Genomic DNA, 27,066 nt, shown 5'->3' on the forward strand with positions numbered 1-27,066 from the left:
CCGGCAGTGTGTTTTGGCGAGAATAAATTATGCATTATGCAATTATGCAGTCCAATAAGACGTCATTCAACATTAACGGTAATACATTTTAAACTGGCGTAATCAGCTTCGGATCAGATAAGAACGTGCTACTTTATTGCCATTATATTTGCATGAAATAGAAATGTATCTTTGGTTCAATGCCCCTTTTCCCCTTGCTGGTTGCAAATCATTATGAATTAATGGGACGATGCAGTTCTCAGAATAACTTCTGGGCATCAGGGCAGTCTCCCTGGACGCTGTGAGGATGCCACTGACAGCTGAAGGAGAGCAGGGAGACAGAAATCTAACATTGAATAAGCTTGTCAAGGGGAACAGATTTTTTAGATATCCACATACAGTATGTACACATAGCACAAGACCTGCAGATACAGTATCTACATGAGGTTAAACATAAGGTGGAAAAGTGGTACTCGCTTCTCTACTTCTATCCCTTTGTTTACATTCTGGTGTGAGGGAGATGATGTCTAGTCCAGTGGTTCTCAAACTTTTTCATGTCAAGGACCCCCAAATTGATATGTATTTGGCAAAGACTACAAACCTGAAAAGGTTTTGTGCCAGGGACCCAAGAAGAGAAGATGTATGCAAAAACAAAAATCAATTTATTTTAAAAAATCATCAATTTGAATAGCTAACATATAAATGGATAAAGTGGTTCAAATGATTGTGATGCTGTATTAACTACTTTTACTGGGGACCCCCTGGGGGTCCCCGGACACAACTTTGAGGATGGGTGACGAGAAGCCTTAGTATCCATCCTTAAACGGAGTGGTGGGGGGGGGGGGGGGGGGCATTTAACGTGCTGAAAAAGTTAAAGGCATAACTTTTTTTGTGGTTCGCCTTATTCTAAAGTCCCCAAGAATTATGATGGCAGGGCGCTCGGATGCTTGGTTTGTAATCCGTTTATTCCGTCATGCAGCGACAACAGAGAAGTTCATTATCCCACACAAAGACACATGATGAGATTTACACACTGTTGTTCATCAACACCCATGGCTGAGCTAGCATGGCTCCCAAGGGGCAGCTGGACACACTTCAGCATTCCCACACAACGCAACGCACACGTTTATTATTACTATACTTGTAGTGTAGTGGAAAAATGGTCTTCACAATGTCCGTTTCTCAAATTCTACTATACTTGTCGGTACATTTAGTCCTCACAAGTATAGTAATACAAGCATGTGCGCTCGCACACACACACTCACTCACGCGCTCACTCACGCGCTCGCACACGTGCGTGCACACACACACACACACACACACACACACACACACACACACACACACACACACACACACACACACACACACACCCTGTGTCTGCATCCTGCCAGGGTTCTCACTCTCAGAAAGCAATCATTTATATTGACCACTTTCAGTCTGGTGCAACTATTTTGGCCATGTCATCATTGTAGGGAAAAGTTTTCAAAAATCTTCTAGACCTTTTCCGAATGAATGATGCAACAATGATGATTTTCCCTATTCGTCGCACAGCAAGGTATAGTGTAGGGCTTAAGTGGTTGAAATAACAGAAAATTCCAACTGCCCTTTCTGAAGGTGAATCTTTATTATGATTATTATGATTATGATGATGATGATTGTTGCTGTTGTTGTTGTTTGTGTTGTTATTTTTATTATAATCTTTATATGTCCAAGGAACATAATATATTATTCCAGAATGCACCATTCTTTCTGCAAAGCCTCTAGCTGTGTAAAACGTCTTCAGGATAAAAGGAAATAGATCTTATGACAGGCTGGTTGGACTCATTGAATGCACATACAGTACAACACCGGAGGCCACAAAACTCTCATTCACACACCGCCATTGATCTGCCGCTTGCAATTAACATAGTGTTGCTGCCGTCCCGGTCAGGCGCAAATTGAAAAAAGCCAATAAAAATCGGTTTTCTCCCGCCGGCAGCCGTCTCGCAAGAGTCTGGAGCGAACGAACGGCCCCGGATCCCTGCCTTCCAGCCAGGCGCCATCGACTCCAGCCATCAATAGCCGGCAAACTTGCACTGGCTCAAGTGAGAAAAAAATCAAGGCGGCCCGGGGTTGTTTAATGACAGAATAAATCCAAGCGGACGCTTAAAGGAATTGACGTCCTGACAATAACAACAGAGCCAAACAAAGCGCTGCGGCGGGCGAGATCTGTCCGCCACTGGAGCCCAGCGGATTAATGGATGTGTTTGGATCTGAGCGGACGAGGTCCTTTTTAATGCATGAAGAATACACAGTGAAATACACACAGTGCGTACAAATGTAACCAAATGGACCCTGATGGTAAAATTAACATGGATTTGACTGTGTCCTTATGTACTGCACCTGCTGTTATCTTTTCAAACTGCACCTTAGTATATCTAACCTCTTGCACATACATTACCTGCTACTTTTTGCACCATATGTATAACCATAAGTATTATACACTGTAGCCTACATACAGTACCTGCTACTTTTTTATGATATCCTATATTACATGTTTTTAGAACAACACAATACTGCCTCATCAAAGTTAGTATGGTGACTTTATACATTGTCAGATGTCTACTCTCTGAGTGGACACTCAGTCTGATAATCAGGTTAATCAGAAGCGCTTTTTAATACTTTTCATTGGTTCAATATTTGTAAAACCCACACACAGACGTAAAGGGTGTTTAATAGCACTGATGAAAAAAATAAGTAGAAAAATGGAGATTGGTTTCTGCCCGATAGCGACAATATGTATAAATGAACCCCACCCCCCTTTTTTTCCTGAAACCTATGAATGATGGAGCTTTGCACAAAAACGAATTACACCCACTGTGATACATACAATAATAAAGATCATTCAGATCCTGAACAAATCGCCCTGCTTTCCATCACATTCACATAATTCCTTATACCTTATTATCACCACAGCGCGGTCCCTCTGAAGTTCAACGGAACATGCGAGTTGTCATAGTAACGTACGCAAAGGGCCTGAGTGGTCATCATCAGTGAGATTTTGCGGATATTAGCTGGTTTAATGAGGCTCCCTCACATCTCCCCGCCCCGACTCCCAAAGACTTCTGAAGGTCAGTTCAAGTGCAGTTGCTATGGCGATACCACCACGGCCCTTTTAATCAGGTGACGTTAGCTGACGCAGATCGTCTGAACCAGTTTATTCTCTTTCATTTTATTAAATATACAGTAGCCAATTCGTTTTTACCCCCTTTTTCCTCAAGTCGTTATGCCAATTAATTCCTCCCACTGATGTTGTATCCTACTGACTCACCCAGTGTTGATTTCGTCGACTAAAACTATGACGAAAAATGTTCGTCGACTACCTTTTTTCACTGACGAAAACTAAATAAAAACTGACTAAAACTAATAATATATATATATATATATTGACAATTTCATCAACAATTAAAAACTAGAGTAAAATGTTAGGGAGGGACTAGTGGAGAAGAGATCCAGCAGAACTAAAACAAGTAATTTTATGTTTGGTTGCGCTGGGGTGTTGCGCTCTGAAAATAGCAGATCTATAAGCTCACAACGCGTCGCGCTGCGACGCGTTGTGAGCTTGTAGATCTGCTATTTTCAGCATGCAACCAAGTATAAAATCAGGCATTACATCATTATCCATCAAGGCACCGCCAAAATACATTTTAGTCGACTATATCAACTGTACATTCAGTCGACTAAAGTCTTATGATATTTAGTCGACTAAAACTAGACAAAAACTAAAACCTTTCAGATGACTAAAATATGACTGCAACTAAATGGAATTTTAATCAAAAGACTGACTAAAACTAAATCAAATTTTAAATTTGCTGTCAAAATCAACACTCACCTGCCAGTGAGGAGGTGCCCTCACCGGGAGGACTTTCATCCTTCTCCTCCCGCTCCACATTCCCCGCTGACAGGCGCCACTCCAGCCTGTAGGAGTTCTGTAGGTGCAGTGACACAAATATATCACCCTCCCTCTGAACACAGGCCATTTGTATTTGTATAGATCAGTTGTTCCCAACCTTTTTAGCTCAAGACCCAAAAGAGAAATTTCATACATTTTAAAAACTTGTGTGAAATGGCGCATAATGAGTACTTTTGGTACTGTACGTTTATTTTTATGCACTTTTACTCAAGTAAACAGAACTTATGTATTTTGTCTCTTTCGGGTGGAAACCTCATATGTCCAAAACTGTTACTTTTCAGGATTCAAATTCAAAAGTATCAGATCTACAAGCTCAAAACATGTCGCTTCGCACCGCGTTTCGAGCTTGCGGATCTGTTACTCTTGATACTTTTGTGTGACGCTGTCCGTTTGCTACTTCTACTCAAGTAGGAGGACTTCTTCCTCCACTGCTCTTGTCACGTCTTCCTGAGGAAGACGGCAGAGGCGAAGGACAGAGGGGTCATTAGATAGGCGTTGGGCCTGGGTTGGCTTGTCTGTCTCCTCTGATTACTGCTGATGGGATGTGACACGGGGCAGCTGGCGGAGACTTCGTGCACACAAAGTGCTGTCAGTCATCCATGACCCGCTCCGCGCTCGTCATGACCTCATCAAACACGGAAAACAACCGAGGTAGAGGCTCCAACACAGACAGACAGACAGACAGACAGACAGACAGACAGACTGGAAGAGAGAGTGGTTCTCAACCTTTTTTCATTTCAAGGACCCATAGTTTGATAACCAAAACTGTTACTTTTCAGCATTTAAATAAAACAATAGCAAATGTAGCAGATCTACAAGCTCAAAATGCATCGCCTTTTTGCGCCGCATTTCGAACTTGTAGATCTGCTACTTCTGATGCTTTTGTGTGATGCTGTAGTTGTATGATCAAGTAGGGCGTTCATTTACGAGAAAAAAAACACAAGTTAAAATGATGGAGATAAGAGGTTTCGGCCTCACAGCAACGATATGCATTATGCTACAGATAGGTATATATATTTTCTAATCTCTGGGACCCCAATCTACTCCTGAAAAAAAACACACATGACTGGACACAGTACGCTATGAAACGCATGCAGTGCCTGAGCAGACCGCTCCCTGCTGTTCTCTGCAGGAAACCCCTCTGACTGTGTGTGTGTGTGTGTGTGTGTGTGTGTGTGTGTGTGTGTGTGCGCGTGTGTGTGTGCGTGTGCGTGCGCGCACGCGCCTCAGAGAGCGTGAAGCCAGATAACTATGTCCTCCGCACACCGGTCCCCTCAACGCCCCTGGCCTGAAACCACCGCTGTAATAAACTCACCCCAAGAAACACACACACACACACACACACACACACACACACACGCACACAAAGAGTTTAATCATGTAACTAGTTATTAAAAGCGAATCCATTACAATTTATATTAAATTATGAATGATATATAGGCCTGGAGAAGTAGAGGATTCATTATATGACTTGACTATGAACTGCTCTGCTGCCGCGGGCTGCTTGTGACCTTTTTAACCTCCTCTACAATTACCAATGAATCAAAACACACATATCGCAACGTGCACACCACACTTACACTTGCGCCCTCACACACACACACACACACACACACACACACACACACACACACACACACACACACACACACACACACACACACACACACACACACACACACGCAGGCCCATGAAGATATTAGCTTAAAGCTGCAACACAAAACTTAATTTAATGAATGAAACATTATTTTATCCAATGTGTATGGTACGGTATCTTAATACAGTGTGATTAGTACATCTGCAGTGGTTAGAGGTGGTCTCCCTACTCCTCCACTAAGAAACGTAGCACAATCATAGCCACTACCCTAATTGTAAACAATATAGTTTCTGCCATGGATAAAAGAAAACACTGCACTGCCCTATTCATAGATTTATCAAAAGCTTTTGATACAGTTGATTATACACTCCTCTTAAATATATTACACATCATTGGATTTCATGGAAATACCTGCTGTTGGTTTCAGAGCTACCTGGCTGGGAGATCTCCGTGTGTGAAAGCTGGGAGAGCCCATTCAAGGTTCTTACCCATTTCAAAAGGCGTCCCTCAAGGATCGATTGTGGGCCCTTATCTATTTACCCTATACTGTACATAAACAACATTGCTTTGTCTCTAGATGGTTGCCAAGCCCATTTCTATGCAGACGACACCATTATTTATTGTATTGCTAATTCTGTCCAGCTTGCAACTGAGAACTTGCAGCTTTCATTTAATGCACTTCAGGACTCACTTAGAGAGCTGAAGCTTGTACTTAATGCAGGCAAAACTAAATTGATGTTATTTTCTAGGGCCAGGGAAATTGACTACAATAAGTTACGCATTACTACCTCAAATGGATCCAATATAGAAAGGGTTGCTGAATACAAGTACCTTGGAATCTGGCTTGATGACAAATTTACTTTTAAATGCCATATAGACAATTTTAGCTTGTAAACTATGGCAAAAGATTTGTTTTTACAGAAACAGAGCTAGTTTCCCAATAACATGTAGGAAAAGTGTTATTGAAGCAGTCTTTCTTTCTGTGTTGGACTATGGAGATGTCATTTATGGGAATGTTGCTCCTTCTGTCCTCAAGCCCTTAGATACAGTTTATCATTCTGCTCTGCGATTTGTATCTGGTGAACTTTATAGGACTCATGACTGCAGTATGATAGAGTGGGTTGGCCTTCCTTGACTGACATGCAAAACAAACACTGGTACCTGTTTATTTTTAAGGCAGTTAAGAAGGGACTTTACCGCTGTATATTAAATCTATGCTGGAATGGAATCCTGTAACGTATAGAACATGCTCCAATGACTGGCTCACGCTAAAGGTCCCCAAAGTAAAGACTGCAATGGGAAAAACTTCCTGAGAAGTTGCCCCTAGTGGCAGAGGGGAGAATGGCCATAGCTATTAATGTCCCCGAGCCGGCACATGACTACGTCGCCACGCCGACAATCTGTGGTGCTTTCGATTTGCTGGAAGTACACAGAGCGGTGACGGGACTTGACCCTTTGTATTGATCAAGTATTGATACCGATAAAGACATGGAGATGATGCTGAAAAACAGTATGGTATTCCTGTAACACGACCCCCACATATTAGTCCTTGTGAAGAGCCACCTTGGGTTTCAATTAACATGCACACAGCCCTGGATGCACACTTCATTATACTGACACTTCCTTTATACTGGCTTCAGGAGAACTAACGGAGCTCTAGTGGTGGAAAGTAACTAAGTACTGTACTAACATAGTAGAATGTTGAAGTATTTGACTTTACTGGACTTTTACAGATTTTTTATACTGTTATACACTACAATTATTTGACAGCTGTAGTGACTAGTTACTTTGCAGATTTAGATTATTATTACAAAACATGCATTAACTACTTAGGCACTACTTTATAGTTTATCTGTTCGAAAATTACTTTACTAATTGTGAGCTTGTACTGTAAATCTACTATTTTTGAAAAAGGGAAAATGCTGCCAATACTTTTGTACTTGTACGCAAGTAAAATTCTTAATACAGGCCTTTGACTTTTCTGCATTGTGTTAAATCTGAGTACTGGTTGAAGAGCCACCTTTGCGTCTTTCAATTAACATGCACGTAGCCGTGCACACTTCATTATACTAACGGCGGCTCCAGGAGAGCCAGCGGTAGATCGATACGCCGGAGGCCCAACACCCCTAAGAGGTGGGCCTGTCTTCATTACCCCCTGACAGTAAATAGAGAGAGAAGACTCTCTACTGTTATCACTGAGATTGTACTGAGATTAACTACACCTACAATCAATACTAGGCCGCCTGACCTCACCTTGAATGCATGAATATACATACACGTTCTGCCCACACTCCCCACTATAACTGTGCTGCAAGGAGCCATTACTTGGCTATAATAGCCCTAGTATGAGTCACGTAATTAACCCATTAAGGCCTGAGGGTCCGATTCTACAAAAGGTCTTCTAAATCCTAACTGTTTGTCTGAAAAGGATATGTTATCAGTGGTTCTCAAACATTTTTATGTCAAGGACCTTCAAAATGATATGTATTTGGCCGCAGACCCCATCAAAATATGTTGTCCCAGGGACCCCCAGAAGCAAAGATTTGAGTTAAAAATGTTTGCTTTAAAAATATGTATATTCGAAGATTTGCACAAAAAGTGCTTTAAATGCTCACGTGACAATATACAACGCTTTCAAACCTGACGGCAAAGAAGATGTATACTGGCTACTTTACTGTGTATTGCAGAGGTTCCCCTTTCCAACCTTTTCTGGCTCAGGGCCCACTTAGAAAACCCCCCTATCTGACCACTTAGTGTTAAGTGGTGGGTGGGCTGCATACACATTTTCAGAGCATGTTCATTTTAATGACCCAATCATTCAATTGTGTTCCGGCTTGGATCAATGGAACTTTAGTAACGTTCACTAACTCCTATTTATCGGTATCACAATGACATTTTTTTTTTTCAAAGTCTTAAAGGGATATTTCACCCAAAAAATCGATTAGTCACCCCATGGAGACTTGAATTTGTGGATATTTTTAGTTTTTGTCGCATTCCTAAGCCAATAATTTGATGACCAGCGGACCGGTAGGCAGCGGTTCCGGTAGGAGATACAAAGGAGACTCTTTGTGTCTCCTACCGGAACCGCTGTCATCAAATTATTGTGCCTTTTTTTTGCATACATTTTGTAATATAAATGTATGTTATCATTAAAATCGTAGTGTTTTGCCAATTATTCGGCGGCCGCTCTTGTAATATCCTCACGGCCCACAGGTTAGGTGTTTTGCATGTTGAGGAGGTTTAGTCACCAGGGGAGTTTAGCGGCATGAAAACACGTAGCTTGACTACACAAAACCAGCAGGCCTGACATTTCTGCTGAGCACCTCAGTCTCTTCTTCATCCACTTTTTCCTCCTCTCTCTCTCAACATCACCATCTCTCCTCCCTGGGCACCTCGCCAGCTCCCCCCCCCCCCTCTCTCTCTCTCTCACACTATCCATAGAGGAATGCTGTAGTGTTAATATAGTATATGACCAAAACGTGATTCTCTCTGGGTCCAGGATAAGCTAAACGAATGCTTGGTCCAAATCAGACGCTGCATAATGAGTGGGTGAGGAGGATCACTTATCATCAAGGCTCACAGTAAGAAAGCGATAGCCAGCACTCTGAAGTCCTTCTGGTACTTTTAATTCATATGTGCACGGACAAACACAGCATAATACACGTTTCGGCGCCAAGCCTTCCTCAGTGTGTATCAGGAAGGCTTGACGCCGAAACGCAAACTGCATTGTATACAGACTGAGATTGCACCTTTTTGTTTTCTACTCTTATAATCAAGGGTCTCTAGGTCAGTTCTCGAACCTTTTCATATCAAGGACCCCCAAATTGATTTGTATTTGGCTGTGGACCCCCGGCTCAAAAATATGTTGTGCCAGGGACCCCAGAAGGCAGCAAAGATTTGAGTTTAAAATATTCGCTTTAAAAATATATATTCAAAGATTGCCTCAACATTTTTTTCAAAAATAGCAGATCCACAAGCTCATGTGAGCTTGTATATCTGCTATTTATGTATAGCCAAAGTATAAAATATGGTTAAAGTGGTTAAAATGAGTGTGACGCTACATTAACACATTTTTTCTGAGGACCCCCTGGAAACCCTTGGGGTCCCCAGACACCACTTTGAGAAACACTGCTCCAGAGTGAAATGCTGTTAATATAGTATGACCGAACGTGATTCTCTCTGGGTCCAGGATAAGCTAAATGAATGCTTGGTCCAAATCAGACACTGCATAATGAGAGTGGGTGAGGAGGATCACTTATCATCACCTCTAAGTGCTCGTCCTAACGCCTGCCAACCTGTTACGCTATAGCCAGCGATGAATGACCCTGGATGACGTGCACACTTACTGTAGTTATCTCATTCTTCTTTCTTCCCTATTTTCCTGACATCCTTTTCCAGACTGATAACGAAGACTGATAAAGGAAATATTCTAGAACAGTGATTCTCAAACTTTTAATTTAACTGAAAACCCATGACTCAGAGAGTTTGCAAATGGAACCGAATGGACCACTCTCAGTCTCAGAGTTACTAGACCTGCAAGGGTCCATTTGGATCCCCCTCAAGGAACTCTGAGTGTCCCCGGACCCCACTTTGAGAACCACTGGTGCACTCTACACACACACCCACACACACACACACACACACACACACACACACACACACACACACACACACACACACACACACACACACACACACACACACACACACACACACACACACACACACACGGCTGAATGCAATATCTTCTCCTGGCAAAGATAATGACAAAGAGGAACACAGAGAAAGAAAGAGAAAAGAAAAGAAACCTGTCAAGTATAAGATAAAGAGAAAAGTAAAACAGGTGTTCATTGCCTTGGCTTCTCTTCAGAGGTTTCATTTGGGAGGCTGGCTGGTCGATGGAGGGGGGGAGGGGTGGGGTGCCAGGGGACTAACGCCAGCCTTTATCTTTACCTGTGTATAGAAACAGTGCAGTGTGCCAGTACAGTATACAGTACAGTACAGTATACAGTACAGTACCTCTCTGGTACTCTGACAATGGGTACAAGGAGTTTGCATAACTAGGTTCGACATGAATCTCCAACTTGCATTGTTCCTTTGTAGGCCGGTGGCACCGGTCTAGTAAACTAAAAAGTAACTTGTAACTAAAGTTTTAGAATAATTGTAATGGATAAAGTACATTCTACACTTTATTAAAACACTTAATACACTTTATTATTATTATTATGATTATTTGATGATCTACTGACTTAAAAACATAAAAAGTTCTGGATTACTTCATTCTTCCCTTAGGATTTTCTCCTGGTTTATGTCAGCTGCCCTGCCACATAAAAATACATACATGGTCTGTGTTTCAAGTATTGACAGCTGACAGTTGACAGTACAGCTAGTGGGGGAGTGGTTAGGGGCATGGTTAGGGGTGGAGTTAACACCTATGTCACTCCCATTTTCACACCCATTTTCAGGGCCCCAGAGGTGTTGAAAGTTAGAAATCTTGCCAGGGCATTTTCTATACTTTGGGGTTTCTGGTTCAACAAGTTTAAAATGATCACATCTTCTTCAAATATTGTCCAATTTCACATCATATGAAAGCTTACATTCTGTACTTTAATAATATGTAAAAACCTGAAAAATTACCATGGCCCCGTTGTGTCTCAAACCACTGTAAGCGGTCACATATTTGTTTCTGCAATGTAGCGCAGTACAAGTGTAAAGCACTGAACATTTTAAATACTTGAGTAAGTATACAGTACTTTCCACGACTGCTCTCCTCCAGCACTTCTTATTGTTTCTCTCCTCTTTTTAAATTCATCACTCTCTCTCTCTCTCTCTCTCTGTCCTCATAGCATAGTTCTGGTCTCTGTTGCGTCGCTAGCACTTCATCACTTTGTATCATTATGTCTCCTCTTCCCTCCTCTTTGCTGTGTGCGCTCCTTTTCTCTCGCTCTGTGTTGTGGAGTGCCATCTGCAAACATCTCTCATCTCCTTTGTCTGCGCGACGCCAGACAGACAGAAAGTAATTAAAAATGCCCCTCGCTGCTTGGTGTTTAATCCATTAAGACCGGGAACACATAAAACACTTAAAATGTGTGCAAATCTTTGAATATATATATTTTTAAAGCGAACATTTGTAACTCAAATCTTTGCTTCTGGGGGTCCCTGGAACAAAATATTTGACAAATGTTTGCTTTAAAAATATATATATTCAAAGGTTTGCACAAAATGTTCACGATAAAAAAAAAAAAATAGCAGATCTACAAGCTCATCAGTGCCGTGCTATGAGCTTGTATATCTGCTATTTTTGAATAGCCCAAAGAAATCTTAAAATGACACAGATGCTTTCCCGGCCTTAATGGTTTAATGTCCCTGTCAGCCCCTCTGTAGTCTGGGAACGCCACACGCGCACAACTTGCCAACTCTCTCCAGTCTGCACAACCACTCAACCCAAGGTCACAATTGATGACTTGATGCGCAAGCTAAACTGAGAAGATGATGAATAAGAAACAGAAAAACTTAAAATAAGCTTCAGTTGTCGTTGTGTTTTAAAGGTGTCATGACATGCTGGTTTACAAAACATTAACAGTCTTTATCGTGGTCCTTCAAACGTGTATTAGAAGGTTTTAACTGAAAAATCCACTCCAGTGAGCCAATGCAGTTTTTTTTTTGTTCTGAGGCCTTTTCAGCTGCAATGAAAATCAAACAAAAAAAGTGCCTGCTAGTGTTGCTGTTTAGGGATTTTGCCTGTCTATCGCATTCAAAAGTACAAATAGAGCCTGACATCAGAAGTCTGACATTGACGCTATCCCCCTGGGTCACAGTGTTATTTTTTGTATTGGAATTAACATCGGCAAATCTTAGATCGCATCATAGAACTGTGTTCCAGAAATAAACAAATCACCCCAGAGATTTTACTCATATGGATTTGAAGCATCAACTGATGGTGGAAAAGTACATTTTCCAAACAAAATAAAATATTTTCCAGACATTTTAGAAAATTGCAGATCTACAAGCTCACAAGGTGTCGCATCTCGATGCGTTGTGAGCTTGTAGAGCTGCAACTTTCGCTATTTTTGAGATAGGGCTTAAGTACTTAATTTATAATGTCCTTAATAAGCCTTCTTGGAAATTGTGTGCATTCAAAAGTACAATATTTGTCTTTTAAATGCAGTGAATTCAAATACTGAAGTGAAGTATAGATACAAAAAGAAAAACTATTCTTAAGTAGGCTACAGTACTCAAGTAAATGTACTTCGTTACTGTCCACCAGTGTTATAATATCGTACAGTAAAGTACAGTAAACGACCAGCCTGAGTGTAGGCTGGCTGTTCATTTACAGGCCAGTAAAGCATTGGGGAGCAGACCTTATAAAGTCTATGCTATAAAAGAATGGTAAAAATACTTTGTGGAGCAGCGGGGAGCACCCTGTGCTATATTTCCAACGCTGTATTTCTACTGGCTGAAGGAAGTCAGCTGGGTCAAGGCCCGGGGAGGAGGGGAAGGAGGGGGAGAGGGCAGCAGGTGCTGTAGATAGAAGTATTCCGATTTTTTTTATTTAAAGAGGTGGTGCCATGGTTTTGCACTTTTTCTGTTTTGCATGTGTCTATGAGGTTGATAGAACTTCATTAAGCCCCCTGGTGGTGTTTTATGTCTTCTCTGACTATTTTGAGTTTCTACCTGGAGGCTGAAACCTTGAGGGTCAAACGCACTTTAATGACACAGTAAAATTATACCCTCCCCCTAATTATCATAACACAACAGGTGTGGGCATGAGGAAGAGGAGGGACTAGGACAGGTGGGTGGTGCTAAGGTGGTGGAGGAGGTGCTAAGGTGAGAACCAGGTATACTTAATGAACTGGAGGCGTGTCCACATAAAAACATAATTTTAACACTTTCTGTACACTTTTTTGAAAAAAAAATCTTCCTCCTACTATAACCATAATACCTGATCTTTATTATATAATTGGTCCTCACTAATGCGTATTACAATATGGTACCATAACTGACTTTGTGTCTCAGAGGAGGGCTGTGGACAGTTCCGAAACATGTGACATCATTGATTGGGAATCCAAGCTATAATGGCTGTCTATTCCTGAAAAGTTAGCATGCTATAATGGAAGCCATTGTTCTCGCGTTTTGACATTTGAAATCTTGTTTGGAAAAAAAAACCTGACTGGAAGGCAGGTAGAAGAAAATGGCACCATTTTATCATGAGCATTAGTGAGGACCAATTATATGAAGATAGGTTGAAAATGGGTAAAGTCGTCCGAGTAGCAGTAGTAAGAGTAGCAGTCCCACAATATGAAAAAAAGAAAATTCTGTTTCAAGCTGGCTGAAAAGTAACTAGTAACTAAAGGTGTCAAATAATTGTAGTGGAGTAGAAAGTACAGTATTGGCCTCTGAGATATAGTGGAGTAGAAGTTAAAAAAGTATCACACAATGTAAATACTAACCCTACTAAAAAAACACATTGTATTTAAAGGACGACTTCACCCATTTTCAACCTATTTTCATATATAATGGTCCTCACCAATGCTCATGATATAAATTATATATCATGGTACCATTTTGTCTACTCGGTCTGTGTCTCATAGGAGGGCTGTGGACACTTCAGAAACCAGTGTCATCATCGTTTTTTTCAAATGTTTTATTTTTATTTGTATTAATGCGAGAACAATGGCTTCCATTATAGCATGCTAACTTTCCAGGAATAGAAAGCCTGCAGTTTCTATTAGCTTGGATTCCCCATGGATGATGTCACTGGTTGGCAGGTTATTAGTGAGGACCAATGAAAATAGGTTGAAAATGGGTGAAGTCGTCCTTTAAGTATACAGTACTTGAGTAAATGTACTTAGTTACTTCCCGCCCCTGGCCGGCAGGTGCAGAGGAATAGACGTTTCTTTCAGCTCTATGTCAGCTCAATCCGTCTTGTTGCACGTGGAGCGTGCGTTGTGACGGGGGCAACCATGCTTCCCCACTCCTCTCCTCAGCCGTTTGGAAACACAGCGCATGCATAATGACTTCTTAAGTGTTTTGCTGATGGAAATAGCCCACTTTTATGCATGCGTGCTCCTATTTTGACAGCTGGATTGCTTTTGCCTCCTCGCGCTAACGTTTAGCTTTTTAACCCGCCTGACATCATCGGTCCCGAGTTCTCCCCGTGAATGCAGATTCCTGTGGTGTAAGAAGTATTTTTTTTTCACTTAAAGTAAAAGTAGAAATACCACAATATAGAAGTACCCTGTTACAAGTAAAAGTCCTACATAAACAAAATCTCCATATTCTAACTTTTTGTGTTTTTTCCTGACAGAGACGATTTACTTACAATAAAAGTTATAGAATTTTTTCAAACATTTTTTAACTTTTTCGAAAATAGCTTATGTTGCCGCAATGCAACACGTTGTGAGCTTTTAGATCTGCTATTTTCGAGACTAAAATAGGGCTTAATTTGTTCATCTATGTTTTTTTTTCGTTTTATAATAATCTAAATCTACAAAGTAACTATAACTAAAATTTTCAAATAATTGTACTGGAGCAAAAAGTAACTATTTGCCTTTGAGGTGTAGTGGATAAAAATGTCAAGGATCCAAAAAATGTAATACTCGTAATACTATGAAAAAGATACTAATAAAAGTATCCCAAATTGTACTTGATTTGGATTTGAGCCCAGTTTCCTGGGGGGGGAGTTTGCAGGTGTCCTGGCGCATTAAGCCCAGATGGATGACGGAGAGAAGAGAGTAATAAATCTTCATCATCTCTCTCTTTCTCTCTCTGTCTGTCTCGCCCATCGATACCGAAAAGACGCAACGCGTGACCCCAGCTCTCCTCTATCACCTTCACCATTCAACGGATCATACTGTATCTTTAGACCAGTGGTTCTCAAAGTGGGGTCCGGGGACCCCCAGGCGTCCTTGGGGGGGGGGTTCACTTTAATATAACGAAGTAAGAAAAAAAACACATAAAAAGTTTAAATATGGAGATGCAAGGTTTCTTCCCCGACAACAACAATATGTATCTGTTTCACGGATGGGTGTGTGGTAAATGTATCTCGTCTCTGTCGGGTGGAAAAAACTCATATGTCCAAAACTGTTACTTTTCAGGATTCAAATGCAAAAGTAGCAGATCTACAAGCTCAAAACGTACTGTATGGGCCTGTGCTACTTTTGATGCTTTTGTGTGACGCTGTAAAGTAGGGCATTCATTTACGAAAAAAAACAACAAGTTATAATATGGAGATAAGAGGTTTCTGGCCGACAGCAACGATCTACTCCACACACACAGTTCAATAATACATCCCACTCAAAAACTGTAATAGACAGTGTTGTGGTGTGCTCACACAAACCCACACTTTGATGGAATGTTACTGTTATACACAATACACTGAGCCAAGATACAAAAGGTTGGCTTTTCTTTTTATTGGTTTTTCGTACCAATATAAAGGCTTTGTGTGACAGAAAGTAGTACGACTTACAGAATACGAAGATATCTTGACCTTGATGTGTTTCCAGATACAGTATTTCTGTTTCTGTGAGCATTTCTCACGCCATGTACTGTACATGGGCTATTTTCACTATTTAAAATAGGGCTTAAGTGTTTAACTCATAATATCGTTGCTGTCGGGCAGAAACTTCTTATTTCCATATTTTATTTCCATGTTTTTTCAAAAAAAGTAGCAGATCTACAAGCTCGTAAAGCGGCGCAAAGCAATGCGTTTTGAGCGTTTTGACCATTTTTGAATTTGAATCCTGAAAAGTAACAGTTTTGGACATACTGTATGAGGTTTCCACCCAGACATAGAGTCCCAAGAGTCCCTTCCCAGAAATGTACTGGAGTAAAAAGTACGATATTTGTATTTATCTGCATAGGGGAGCACACTGAAGGCTCTGAATACTCAAACGAGGGACCATGGTGGTCCATGCATTATGCAAGGGATAATGCATGAAGGGCTTTAAATTTCAATAATGACTACCTCCCCATGCATTATCCCGCTTATTACACGGCTACTTAATAAATACATAAATACATTTACCCAAAAGTAACAACAAAACGAAGTATTTCCTTGCTTACGGCAATGAAAGTATTCCATAAGTATTGGGCTGGGCGGACAAGTTCGCCTCGCAAAAACAAATGACGAAATGGAAAAAAACTCGCCCCAAAACACACTCGCCCCCCATTCTATTTACTGCCGATTTGCCTGTAATACCGCCGGATTTGCCCCGGGGCGACTATGTTTTGGGGCGAGCGTTTTGGTATTCCCCCGTTGTTGCGCCACGATAAACAAGGAAGTGTAGTGGATCAAATAGAATGACTTTTCGGTTATTGCATCGTCTATTTCTCACTTCAAATGTTTTCAAAAACATTCTTGAGAGCAACGTTTGGTTGTAAATGACATTGGTTGTTTGTTTACATGGCTGTCATGTTGGATAAAGCATAAAATCAAGCAGCGCAGGTTGATATGAGCAGGTGTTCTGAGTCTCTGATTAGACAGCGGTCCGTTATTGAGCTCATCGGTTATTATCCAGAAATAATGACCGATGACTGACCAATCAGAATCGAGCATTCAACCAAGCCGTGTAATAATTTGTTATAAAGCCCGTAACATAAACAAGAAGGAGAATTTAAAACTGAATTTTATTATACCAAAAACTGAAAATAGTTACAAAAAGGATTTATACAAACAAAGACCTTGATAACAAACCTAATCTAAACACAAAACCACAGAACTAAACTATCAAAAGAATAAAGCCATAAAGCCATTGGTGTGATGGAAGGACGGAGGAATTGAGTCTCTGCTGTCGAAGCTGTCAGTCCTTTCCAAAAGTCAGTTAATGAGTGAGCTTTATAGTGAGTGTTCTCCCAGTCTATGGTGAAATACTCTCCCCAGCCTATGCAAGCAGGGTTTATCAGAGCTGTTCAATCCATGGAGGGAACCAATTATCCATGGGCAGCTGGCAGACTCCAGTGATCAACAGACTTGACAATCAATTGCCACAGGCAGCTGACAGTCACTTGGCACTCAACACCTCCAGTTCTCCACCTCTCCATCTCAGAAACATACGAGTAACACAGCAACACAATACAAATACAGAATACTAAATAATTAACCTAGATTAATTTTATTACAGAATAAAAAATGGCTGGCTGTAACATTAGGGTTAAGGTTGGTTTAGTGGGTCACCCTGAAGCTTAATTGGTTTCTGTCTCTGTGTCCACAATAAAACTTGCAACGGCAGCTACGAGTGTGTGGCTATACTCTTTTATTAGTTGGTGTTTAATCCGTTGGCTGGCACATCTCAAGGTCCGGTGTACTGTGCTAGTGCACCTTTGATAACCGTGTTTACAGTAGGTTAGTCTATATGTACAGTATCTGTTGCTAGCTACTTAATGCAACCACTGTACCAGACTCCATTTCACGCATTGTTGCATTCTAAAATGCAGCACCTGAAATTCTTGGATGAATCTGTGTGCTTCGATTTGTGCTCTCCTATAGTGGGCCATAGTAAAAAAAGAAAAAAAGGAGAACTGTGTGGGTTTATTACCTCCACAGGGACATGAGAATGCACTTTCAGGGCTGTTAGTTTGCAGTACGCAAGTCGGGCGCTGTCATTTGCGTTTGTTTACTTGCCTGTAAGTATGTTTCGGGCTTTAGGGTCAGATCAGATCGGTTAAGGGGATACAGAAAGAATGTAAGCCAGTGCAATGTCCCCAAAAGTTAGCAAAACCAACGAGTGAGCATTTGGGTAATTAACTGTGTGTGTGTGTGTGTGTGTGTGTGTGTGTGTGTGCGTGTGCGTGTGCGTGTGCTTGTGCGTGCGTGCGTGCGTGCTTGCGTGCACGCACGACTTCAAAGCAGGGGAAATGTGCTTGTTCATCTCTTCGGTGTGAATGGTAGACGGGGAAGTTGCGCTCGGACAGCAGATGAAGGAAAGTGAAACTCCTTCGTCAGACATTTGTGGCGTGTTTGTTTTAAGGTACACATGGGGAGTAAAAACCCTCTGATGAATTGGCGTTATTTAAATATAAGCAAATTGGGCTTACACAAGCACACTCATAATGCAAATGTGAGCACATATAAATACAAGGACGATGCCATTCATACACAATTTTGCTCAAAATTGCCTCCACTCACCCATACAGGTACAGGCAGCGAAATGTTGTTGCATGCTCTAACCGAAGTTAATAATGTTTTTTCATTTGTTTTATGGTTTCAATTTCAGTTCATTTTTATTTGTTTTTAAAGCGTGTTTTCTAGTTGAATTATTAACATAATTGTTTTAAAGCCATAGTTTTAGTTTAGTTTTTATTAGATTTAGTGTTAGTTTTAGTTGTTTTTTATTGTAATATAGAGTAGGGGCAAGATTCTAAAAGCTCCAAAGAATTGCTATTAATTCAGTAGCTGGACAGTTTTGTTTTGGTTTCAGTAGTTTTTTTTTAGTCCTTGTTCAGGTATCTGGCAGCCTCAGGGAAAATAAGAACCTCTTGCTGAGTCTTGGAGCTCAGGGTTTTGAGACACCTCAGGCGCTTGCTTGCCTGCAGGTGTTGTCTATCCTTTCTTTGCCACAAAGAAAGTGAGTCAGGTCCTCTGTGATGTGCACAACAAGGTACTTGGAAGATGCTTATCCTCTCCACTGGTCTCCCGTTGATCAAAAGGGGCAGATAGTAGTACTTGGGCACGTGAAGCATGTGAGGACGGCGGACTGGGCCAGGGAAGGGGTTGAATATGGTGGTGAACACTGGCTCTAGATCAGCGCAGCATGTCTTGGTGACCTGCCTGGAGATCTGTCCTTCTGGCAGAAGATGAGTGCCAGCTTGTAGATCTGCTATTTTTGGATTCATAATTTGATTAATTATCAAGAAATGGAAATACTCAAGAAGTGCATTGAAATTACGCTTGGGTACAGTACTTGAGTAAATGTACTTAGTTACTTTCCACCATTGGCTGGTCCAGTGGAGAGAGTGCTGTGACACTTGTCTTGTGGGTGCTGTTCCACTTTTTGGCTTCCCTTTTGAAGTCCCGTCACTTTGACTTTAGAAAAGCATTGCTCTGAACCTATATACCCCCATCTGAAAATATTTACCACCACTTCAACCCCATACAAGATTTGTGTTGTTAATTAATGTTTCAAAAGTGTTCCACATTTGTAAGATATGTTTGAAAATAGCAGATCTACAAGCTTAGATCGGCTATTTTTAAATAGCTGCTGTATGGTTCAAACTGATCATTTTGCTGATAATTTTTCACTTACAGTAACAGTTTTCTCACCCATTGTCTCCGACATTTTAACAAATATCACTACACTATTAACATAAACTTGGACATTTTATGGGGTACAACAGGTTAATTTGGAGAGGTTTTCTAACCATTAAGCGCATTGACCCTGTTTTGCAAGACTTGACACTGACAGCACACAGCATGCATCGCTCAGGAACTATATCTCATCCTCCATTGAAATGTCCATATTAACTGTTGTCGTTTAATGTTATTTACGCTATGAACGATCACCCCACAACTCACTATGTCATATTTTGAATATCTCATTGAATGGGGGGGGGGGGGGGGGGTTCGTTTCGTGTTGGCGCGGGGGCCCCCAATGTCTTGTGTTAGCGCCGTTTTAGCTGGTAATTACAGCTGATGTTAAGAGGCTCACGTCAGAGGGGCTTCATGCATTAAACATCTCATCAACGCTAAACAGGGAGTATCAATCACCACCCCGACAAGGCTGCTTATTTATCATGTGTTTGTATTGCCGTTTAACTTGTTGACTCTCAATCACGGCGCCATGATAAATGGCGCGCGTTTACAGACCGCGTTGGATGTCGTCTCTGTCGGGTGGAAACCTCATTATGTCCAAAACTGTTACTTTTAAGGATTCAAAAGTAGCAAAAGTAGCAGATCTACAGTGTTTCGAGCTTGCAAATTTGCTACTTTTGATGCTTTTGTGTGACCCTGTGGGTTGATCAAGTAGGGCGTTCATTTTACGAAAAAAGTAAATACACAAAAAGTTATAATATGGAGATAAGAGGTTTCTGCCTGACGGCGACGATGTGTCTGTCAGGGTAGGAAGGGGTGAGAGAGAGAGAGAGAGAGAGAGAGAGTGAGTAATTACGCTTTGTCGCTTAAGGGTCTCATTTATTTGTGAACACGCGTGAAAGAGTCGTTTATCGCCGCGTTCTAAAAGGATTGATTGATTATGTGTCTGGTCTGTGAGCTTTTATCATCCATCCATCGCTCACCCCCAGGTCCCCCTCAACCCCTCATCCATCCGTCCACCTTCCCATCCCATCCACGTGTCTGCCTATATATCTATCCATCCGTCTTTTGGAGATGCCGCGCTCGGTGGCAGAGGGCCTGACCCCACTGTGTGTCGAGGTGTTTGTGGGTAAATCCCGTCCTCTAGACTCCCCGCGTTCTCACCCCCCGGCGCGCTTTCAAAAGGAACGACCTTGCTGCTCCGCAGCCCAGGGAAACAGCTGGAGCCAGCGCTCCGGAATACCAATGAGCTTAATTAATCTCCCTTGTTAAGCACAAACAAGCACCAGTCTGAGGGATGGGGAGAGAGAGAGAGAGAGAGGGAGAGGGAGAGAGACGTAATGGAAAAGAGAAAGCAGAAGAAGAGGTAGATGGAGAGGTTGCCTAATAGACGGAGAGAGAGAGAGAGAGAGAGAGACTAGGAAAGAGTGAGAGAAAGAAGGGACAGAAAGAGATTGAAGGAACAATGGGGTGAGGGTGGGAGGGGTATACAAGCAGAGAGCTAAGGGCTCATTTTCTCAACCCCAACACACACACACACACACACACACACACACACACAGAGAGAGAGAACCGACAGCTCCCATAAGTCCACAAATCATATTTTCATTTCCTGCGAACGTGCGATGTGAAAGTTAATAACCAGAGCAGAATAATTGCATTATTCTCCTTCTTTCTTTCTGTCCCTGTTAAGCGCCATGGAGCTCGACAGTATGTTAATTATTCATGCCATAATCAAGAAAGCAGATGGTCAACATTTCTCTTCCTACTCCTAGGGGCTTCCAGCTCCTAGCAGTGACCGTGAGTTCCTGACATTGATAGACAAGACTGGGAAGGCCAAAAGGTCAAGATACCAGGAGTGTAGTGCAAGACACAAGGAAGCTGAAGGACCTGTCAATTTTTAGAATAAATGTGAAGGTGCTTTTACTTGTTTGTAAATCTGTACACGGTCTGGCTCCCTCATATCTATCTGAACTTTTGCACGACTACACTCCAGCCAGAGCACTGAGGTCTGCTGACAAGCTGCTACTGACTGTTCCCATAACCAAGCTAAAATGCAGGAGAGAGCGTGCCTTTGCTGCTGCATATATATACTATAAGCTCTGGAATAGCCTGCCCTTCACCGTTAGAAGTGCCCAGTCTATTGAGGCTTTTCAATCTTAATAGACTCACTCCTTTTCAATGGCCTATGATCATACCTGAGGTATCTATTTCATTTAGATTGTGTTTTTTGATGCTACGTGGGTGCACATGCATGATGTTTGCGAGGCGTTCTGCAATGCGAGACGTTCTAAGAGACGGCTATTTTCACAATGTGTCTGTGGAACTGAGTAAAACTAAATGTAATGCCTCAACTCCCACAATGCCAAGTGCGTGTCAGGGTGGGGGTCCCCAGTTCAAATATGATTATTTTGTGGGGCCATGGCCTGAAAAGGTTGAGAACCACTGACCGAGGCCATATTTATGACAGTTTGTGCAGCATCCCTACTATTTGGATGGCTGCATGCACACTGTTCTGCGTTTCTCTTCTGTTTTCATCCATACAGAATGTATGAAACAGCACGCACACCTGTTTCCCATCATCAATCATGGCGTGGTGGAGAAATTAGTGTAAATGTCATCTTGGAAACTAAAGCATCCACACAGGAGATTAGACAAGAGTTTAATTGTCAGGCTGACTGACAGCTGTCTGAAGTCCTACGCCCCAAAAAACAATATTGTCTGACAGATGGTCACGCTGGGCACGTCAACTCACCGGAAAAGAAATGCGTTGCTCAAAACAAAAACAAAAAGGAGAAGAATCCATCACCCTCCCTTCATTAAAAAGTGTGTCCAGCCATAAAAAAAGCAGGAGAGGCAGCTGGCTGGTGAGAGACGAACTGTTTGTTTACGTAAGAGCCGTAAAACTTGAACGGACTTGGAGTCGTCGTTTGTAGCGCACGGCAGAGTCTGCATCCTAGTTCATTCGTTTTGATGTTTTGACGTGAAAGTAACGCGATTGTTTGGTTTCAAGAAGAGTGATGTGATTTCTTGGTTGAGATCTTGATGAGTAAAAATGTTGAGTGCTGCTCAAATGCAGTCTATGCTAATATGCATGTATGAGACTCAGACTGTGTATAGTGTTAAAACTGGTTGTAGGACATATTTCGTATAAGGACACAGAAAGTAACATTTATGTATAATTTAGTGTTAAATGTTGCGCTTAGACCATCTCTAGATAACAGTGTGGAATTGTGTGTGTATATGACCGCGTACGTATCTACTCATATATACTTTCACTTCAGTCAGGACAACTCATGAAAGGCTGCAAATATTTCTTAATGAATATGCAGTACATTTATTTTAGTTTGCCGATGAATGGATCTGCTTTTAGGTACTCTTGAGAAAGTACGCAACATCTCCCCTACCAATAGGGGCCTTCCGAATCCTCCAGTACTTATAAAGCAGATCTAAAACAACAGGTGGGTACTGGGGTGGTGGAGGCTGAGCAACGATCTTGAGCAGCAACTACAGCGGTGTAGTAAGTGAGGCAGGCAGAAAGCATAGGCAGCAGCAAACAGCAAGCAGGAATGAGCAGTGTAACGTCCATGTTTAAATAGAGCGGTCTGAGATTGAAGTGATTATGTGATTGGTTAAGTTAACAAGTGTGGAGCTGAGACCGACCAATGGTCGGCCGCCAACTGCACATTTTTTATTGATCCATTAGTTCAATGAACTGCCTCACCCGTAGCAGCTTAATTGCACAGGTTCACAGCAGGTTCACCTTCTCTCACCTGCTCCTTCCTATTATCCGTAAAGCCTAGAATGAATACACCCACTCCCTTTCCCCCAAAGTATAGGTTTTATACTAATGTGAGTTTGAATCCCTTCAAGCCTTCAACCTCACATTAGCAATCACTCACAGTGCTCTTCTCCTCTCTTTGTTTAGTCTGAGGCCGCAGCTCCTTGAAATCTGAACGCCTTTTTATCATTCACAAAGTAGGAACTCTGTGAGTGACTCACAAACGTGTGTTTGCATGCGTGTGTGTGTGTGTGTTTGTGCGGACTGCGGAGACTGTGTACGCACGCTTGCACGCGTGCACACGCACACACACGCACCAGGCTCATTTCCCAGGTGGCAGACAGACAGTAGGGGAGCCACTTGTCAAATTCCTTCGCCATTACCTGTTCCCTCCTTCATCTCTCACCGCAGGAAGTAAAGAAAAAAAGAAACCCCGGCAATCAAAAGTTTGGCACGCGACAGCTCCCGTCTCTCCTCTTCTTCTGGTGCTTTCAGTATTTCTTAATTTTCTTTTCTTCTTCCCTTGTTCTTTTTCCTAACGGCGGAGCCCCTGTGTGACAGAAAGCGCTTGTTCTTTTTCCCTGGCCCTGCTGCTCAAAAGACGTTGCCACTATATAGAGGAGAGGCTTTGCCACTCATTTAACAGCACAGTGACTGGCCGTGGCTCCTCTGGGAGCCCTGCAGCCTTTTATCCTCTTACAGCTGGCCCACAACTCTGCTCCTCCACCTCACGCTCTGTTCTCCTCACCGCCGTGCTGACTGGAGCATCAGCATTGTGACCATGTTGGGAGGAAACCTTGTATGTCCAAAACGGTTACCTTTCCAATGGATCCAGTGTGGTTATTATTTAGTCACACACTCTTGTTGATACACCTAGACTACCACTGCGGAGTCTAGGGTTTCGAATCCACCTGTCGGACCCCCGGTGCGTCGAAGTGGAGGGGCGTCGAAATGGAAAAGCGTTCCCAGTGCATCCATAATCAATTCCCAACAGATCCCTAAACCTGTTGTTTTGGGGAGCCTTGGTTTCTGTTCATTCAACCTCCTCTCGTGTGTTGGCTGGTGAGACGCTCCTAGCGAGACATATATATACTTCACCCCGCAACGGTATTGCGCGCAGAGAACAGCTGACATACAAGCTCACATCGCGTCGCGGATGTGACCGTTGTGAGCTTGGAGGTCTGCTGTTCTCGGCCGTCCTCTGTGCGCAACACCTTCGCACGGCGGAGCATAAATTAGGTTTGAGGGGATACAGCTGCGCGAGCAAGCAGGCTCTGGTGTCGTGATCGTAGGGAGCGCTCCCTCTGCCACTGGAGGTGGGTTTTTGGGGGACAACTGCTTTGAGAATCGCTATAATTGTTTACACATAACATAAACCAAGGTATATTTTTCAAGAGTGAGAGATCACAGTAAACATTATTTATTGTACCATTATATACTGCATACACATTATTGCTGTACTATATTATATTATCATATAGGCCTACTATCTTTCACTATTATATGTGCTACTATTGTTATTGTTACTACGTGCACTGTATCTCTTTCTGTCTCTCCTCTGTCTCTCCCTCTCTCTCTCTTCTTTCCCCCGACACGGTCGAGGCAGAAGGCCGCCACCCTAGAGCCTAGGGTCTGCCTGACGTTTCTTCCAGTTAAGAGGGATTTTTTTCGTTGCCACTGTCGCAAAATTGCTTGCTCAGGGTGGGATGTCGGGTCTCTTCTCTACATGTAAAGTGTCTTGAGACAACTTGTTGTGATTTGACACTTTAATAAAATTGAATTGAATTGAATTGAATTGAATTGAACATCAATCCTAAACCTTCTTCTTCCGCACTGGGAGGAAAACAGCATCTGAAAGTTTGTTGTGATGTATTTTTTCACACGTGAGGCTGTGTTACATTGCATCTAATAAGCGGTCGGGTTCTTTTGGCCCTGGCCTGCGTGCGCATACTGGTTCTTGTCTGGAAATGCGTCTATACGAACACAATAGGCCCGTGTTTGGGGTAGGGAAGCCGGGTGGGAAGGGTGATATTTGTCACTGCATGTACTGCTATGGTCTGGGGCGGCACCTATGAGTATAGGGAGTGTTGGGCGGGAGGAGTAGGACTATCCCTGCGTTTTAACAGCGGGCAACTCTCGGGCGATGCCGGGCAACATCGCCCAAAATATAATGAAAGTCTATGAGAGCCGGCGATCGGGCGAAGTGGGCGGGGGGCGATGAAAGATGGATTTTCTTTATCTTTTTGGGCGATATCGCCCGGCATCGCCCAGAGTTGCCCGCTGTTAAAACGCACCGTAAGGCTCTACGTCCTCCTGGTGGAGTTCCTCACTGGCAAGGGAGCCAGTAGGATACAACAGCAGTGGGAACATACAGAGCTATTTGTGGGAAGGGATTAATTGGCATAACAACAACATTGTGGTAAAAAATTATAATAAAAGTCTTTTTGCTACTTTTGTTTGACGCTGTAGAATGACAAAGTAGGGCATTAATTAAACGCAAAAAGTTGAAATATGGAGATAGGAGGTTTCTGACGGCAACGATTAGCATTAATGAGCCGCATGAGAATGAGCCACAACAGTGTTCTGGCCCAGATCGCCCGGCTAAATCCCAGATCAGGGAAAGGGAGAGGGAGAGGGAGAGAGAAGTCGTCCCCCGGGGCGATGGATGGAGTGTTGGCTGGTCGGGGTGGACGGTTAGAGGATGCTGACCATGGGGGGCTTTGGGGAAGTCAAACACCGGATTAAGGATAAATGGCGGAGAGGGAATTCCGCAGGATCTTAATTGTGGCCCCAGTACATCCCCATGGTCTTCTCTTCCACTGTGTGTGTGTGTGTGTGTGTGTGTGTGTGTGTGTGTGTGTGTGTGTGTGTGTGTGTGTGTGTGTGTGTGTATATTACTACAGTATAGTATATGATAAATAGATGTTGTGAGGACCATTTTCCTGGTCCTCACAAGGAGAAAAATAAAGCCTTTGTTTAATGATTGAAAAAATATGTTTATAGACGTTTACAATTAGAAAAAGATAGCGGTTAGGTTTAGGAGTTAGAATTAGAGTTATACCTGGTTTATACTTAGTTGTGTGCTGTCGTGCAACAAAAAACTATATTGATGCCACAGGGGAAATTCAGTCGTCAAAGACAGCACAGCAGTTTAGATACAGTTGCAGGGCAAGAAAAGTACTGTAGTTACAGCAGGGTAAAATACATCACACTCAAAGAATCACCATTAATAATAATGAACACAATATACAGCACTATACACCCTCAACAGTGCTGACAGTACAGGACAAAATAAATAATAAGAGAACACACAGTAAGCATGACAGATATGGTGCCCTTACTGTAATGAACTGATTACTTCTGAGCAATTAGCCTATTGAACGAGGCGTGTGTGTGTGTGTGTGTGTGTGTGTGTGTGTGTGTGTGTGTGTGTGTGTGTGTGTGTGTGTGTGTGTGTGTGTGTGTGTGTGTGTGTGTGTGTGTGTGTGTGTGTGTGTGTGTGTGTG

At 42.4% G+C, this 27,066-nt stretch overlaps 1 protein-coding gene across 1 annotated transcript in view; it reads left to right on the forward strand.

The window, feature by feature from the left end:
* b4galnt4a (beta-1,4-N-acetyl-galactosaminyl transferase 4a) overlaps positions 1–27,066 on the forward strand; it is a 331,744-nt gene that overhangs the window by 159,920 nt on the left and 144,758 nt on the right. The gene's annotated exons all lie outside the window — the stretch shown is intronic.

The sequence above is a fragment of the Gymnoscopelus microlampas genome (genome assembly GCF_963454915.1).
Source record: "Gymnoscopelus microlampas genome assembly, chromosome: 6".
NCBI classification, from domain to species: Eukaryota; Metazoa; Chordata; class Actinopteri; order Myctophiformes; family Myctophidae; genus Gymnoscopelus; species Gymnoscopelus microlampas.